The sequence below is a fragment of the Sinocyclocheilus grahami genome, unplaced genomic scaffold (genome assembly GCF_001515645.1).
Source record: "Sinocyclocheilus grahami isolate Dianchi unplaced genomic scaffold, SAMN03320097.WGS_v1.1 scaffold794.1, whole genome shotgun sequence".
In the NCBI taxonomy this organism is placed as follows: Eukaryota; Metazoa; Chordata; class Actinopteri; order Cypriniformes; family Cyprinidae; genus Sinocyclocheilus; species Sinocyclocheilus grahami.
Genome location: NW_015505973.1, coordinates 915490 through 919651, shown reverse-complemented (window position 1 = coordinate 919651; position 4162 = coordinate 915490). Strand labels below are relative to the sequence as shown.

The following is a 4162-nucleotide window of genomic DNA, read 5'->3' as shown; positions in this document are numbered from 1 at the left end:
CAGAGAACTACCGTAGGTTTTTGGAGTTCATGACAGTTTAAATCCTCAAGAGGTGCAGGAGGAATCTATTAAAAAGGACTTTCAGTCTCTGAATAAAGACAGCAGTGAACAGTGAGTGCAAATAGATAAAGAAAGCAGCAGAGAAACACTTCACCCACACTCTGTCATTTAACAGTGTGAAATTCATCACGAGCCTTTCATAAGCATTCACAGCCCACCTTTACATTGTCAGTCTATTTGTGCATATTTCTGGGTGAACTGCTTACACAAGCATGTAGAGAGGGTTACTGGGTTTCTCTACATCTGTTTTGATACCAACCTACTGAAACTTCCAAATGACTTCCAGCTGACACAACAGCAGATGGCTTTGGACTGCAGACGAAGCTGCTCTGGGCGTGATGGTGAATCTGAGTGAGAAAGACATTGATCAAATCCGAGAATTCACTGCATAATAAGTATTTATTGAACAGTGCCTTTAATGAAACTCTTTATTGTACAGTGCCTTTAATGAAACTGATAATATGCAGTGGACAATTTTTTGTATTCATATTTATTTAGATAATTACAATAAAAAAATGTAGTCTTGAATACACCTCCAGTTTCTGAATTAAAATTTATTTTTTGGTCTGACCCAATCGATTTGTGGGCAGTGCTCCGATTCGCACAGCTGCCAGTAAGAATAAAAAAAGGAAAAAGAATATGATGATAAACTACATGATAATATATTATCAATGGTGTCAAATGGTGTAATTCCAACATTTTTAAAAGACTTTTCTTTTTAGTTTGACTCATTGCATGTTCCTGTTAACTGCAGCATCAAATTCAGATGTAACACAAAATCTTGAGAAATGTTTTTACAGGCACTTGAAGTGTATGAAATGGGTACTTTTCCTCTCACCAGAGAACTACCGTAGGTTTTTGGAGTTCATGACAGTTTAAATCCTCAAGAGGTGCAGGAGGAATCTATTAAAAAGGACTTTCAGTCTCTGTCATGGGTACAGAAGATTATAAATAATACAGAATTCGTATTTGTTTTTTTTTTAGATTATAAAAATGCAGAAAGTTTTCTGTGAGCAGTAGGTTTAGGTGTAGGGCGATAGAAAATACAGTTTGTACAGTATAAAAACAATTACGCCTATGGAGAGTCCCTACAAGGATTGTGCACCAGACGTGTGTATGTGTACTTATTTTGTGTACTCAACGGAAGTCTGAAATGTCCTCATTAAGATAGCGAAACAAACGTGTGTGTGTGTGTTTGTGTATAATTTACCAGAACCTGTCATTTTGAACTCATTTATGGTTCCATGAAGAACCTTTAACATCCATGGAACTTTAACATTGCACAAAAGGTTCTCCATAGTGGAAAAAGTTTCTTTAGACTATTTAAATGCTCTTCACACTTAAAAAAAAAAAGTCCTGAAGTCATTGTTTCCTGAAACTATTTATCTTTGTGCCCAGAGATGTGATCAAAACCAAATATTCCTTAAGGCAGTAGCAATATAATTAAGCCCACTAACTGAAAGTGCAGTGCTAAAAACTGGTGAAAATATTGAGCTCCAATAAGCAAATAGACATTACTTCATGTCCTCTCACTCCTTAGGTATTCAGAAACATAAATATAATGGAGAAAATGAAAAGTAAAACAATACCAGCATGCTAGACTAAACAATTTTTTGTAAAGCAAACTATATATATAAAAAAAAAAAATTCTACACTATAAATAAAGCCATATACACAGCATTCTGATACAAAATGGAGGCATATCATTTATAACCAGCAACACAATTTCAAAAGAGCTTAAAATACACGCTGCTATAGGACCATCTTTCCATTTTTATTACTTCACATCCGTTTACAAAAATCCTTAACCATTTTATAAAAGTGGAGTGATTTTTGAAATCTAACCAGTAGTGTGGTGAATCTCTAAACCAGTTAATTTCCCCAGAGTGAACATAGCAGTTAAATTCTTTTGTGAAAAATTTGTTAAATACAATCAAGAGATGGCATCAAGTGACCAAACAGACCATAGCAGGATCACAAAAGATATTCACATTTTGATTCAAACAGCTTGTGAACTCTAAGATATTGCACTTTAAAGCTTCCAAGTAAAGTTAAGCTGTAAACGTTTTATGCCTTAGGGCCGAAGGCATAAAAAGTCTCTTAAAAAGAGAAAACCCTTCTTGATTTACACATGATGCAACATGGCAACAAATCCATTTTGAATGGACCACCTATAAACACTTACACTCCCACACCATATTAAAGGAATATGATTAAGAATATAAAATAAAATCATTTAAAAATATTCTCTTTGGTTGATTATTTTGCTCTTAGTGTGATTTTCTGAAGAAAATTTTAATTCTCAGTGTTTCTCACACACCACGGCAGTCCATTGTTTGAGAATTCTAAAGGCACGCATTACCGAATCTTTGTATGTGGCCCAAAGCACGGCTGGAATTCATCCTGTCCTGCCTTGATCTGAAATGACAATGTGTGAACAAATGGCGGCCAAGAACACAAGTTATTCAGTTATTCCTGAACTCTACCCATGTTTACAAAGCCTCTCCCCTATGACACATTAGTCAGCCATTTGTCTCTCATTAACTGTCTCAAAAGACAATCAATCCAAAGTATTGCCTACATAGTTTCTGCACGTAGTTTTCCGTTGAACAATATGAACTTTTCCTTCAAAAGAAAATATGTCTAATACAGAAGGGAGAATAACAGGTTTGTCCTGCACACGCCTCCCAGCAGTTTTTCAGTTCTGACAATAAAAAAAAAAACACCCTATACACAATATGTAGCGTCCATCCTTTTGAGCTTATTTGCTCATGAAGAGATTCATCAGTCCGGCATTATGCAGCTCTTGCCACAACCTCATTTCCATTCGCATGTCATGATTGGCATAGAAATGCACTGGATGTTGCTGTTTGTCGTAGTAGTGGTCCGAATACAATCTGTAGTCAGGGGTCATGAACCCATAAGCATCAACCTGTTAATAAAACAAGCATCATCATATCACTAACTTTCCTTGGCAGACAAAAAGATTAAAAGGTTAATGCTCCATCGTGTTTGAAAATAATGTACTACCTACACTAAAGCCTAACTGATAGTATTAACAAAAGCAACTGTGAGATGAAAAAAAACATTCGCTGAAGCAACCATGTAATTTTAGCTTGCTTCTACAAGTCTTTGAGCTTTTTTATCATGACTCGTGTTTCACCGGACTTGTACATGATCATGCAATGCTGTAAACCTACCAAGCAAGTTTACTACATCAGAGAAAAGCCATGCATGTGATGCAAATGTCAAAATGTATTCAACAAATCATGCACTGTGGTAAAACCTTTTTGCGGTCCTAACATAATATTATGCAAGGAACTGCACGAAAATAATACTTTGTTATAATCTGCCCCTGTAATCATAATTTACGTGAGAAGGAAAAAAAGTTATTTCAACTGGAAACAGCAGTGAATTTTATGTATAAGTACATTTTGAATGTTTTTTTCTATGAGACTGGGTTGATTTTATGACAGCAATAGTCTTTAATATGTCCAACCAAGGTCACCTGTCTGTATAGACTACACATCTAACATAGGTTAAATAAGTGTTTCAACCTTTGACAATCTTGTAAAGCTACTGTAGGTGTTTGCATACAATTTAAGGTACAATGATCTGTCAACACTGTCATTATGTTTTTATCAATTGTGACACAAAACAGACAGAGAAGGACATGGGTGTTGCTACTCATTTTACAGCAGGGCACATTCTTAAGGAACCTTTTTGGTGTCATTAAAATCTCATTAAAAAAAAAAACACAAAAAACAAGCAAACCTGGTCACATGTATGAATAGCAGCTAGGAGCATTACTGCTCCTGTGGACGGCCTGTAAATTCTTCTTGCGCCTGTTTTCAGAAGTCTGGAATGCAGGAACCTTGATGAGGAAAATGAAAGTGTTAAACTTCGAAGACCAAACAAAATAAAAAACATACTACATTTAAATCATCCAACCGCTTCTGGATGATCTGTGGTCAGATATGCATGTAAGTTCTGCAATAAAGACAAACATTGAGAGAAAGGTTAGCATGTTTCAGAGCAGTTGAAAACACAGTTTTCACATTAAAACAACAACGGCTAACAATTAAAAACAAAAAATTTAATT

General features: G+C 35.4%; 1 long non-coding RNA gene across 1 annotated transcript; it reads right to left on the bottom strand.

Moving 5' to 3' along the window:
* Positions 1–1657: 1657 nt before the first annotated feature.
* On the bottom strand, positions 1658–3930 carry LOC107561847 (uncharacterized). Its single transcript, XR_001605918.1, has 2 exons — positions 3835–3930; positions 1658–2992 (listed from the first exon to the last, which is right to left on the bottom strand). It is a non-coding gene; the product is annotated as an uncharacterized lncRNA (long non-coding RNA).
* Between the last annotated feature and the right edge of the window lie 232 nt (positions 3931–4162).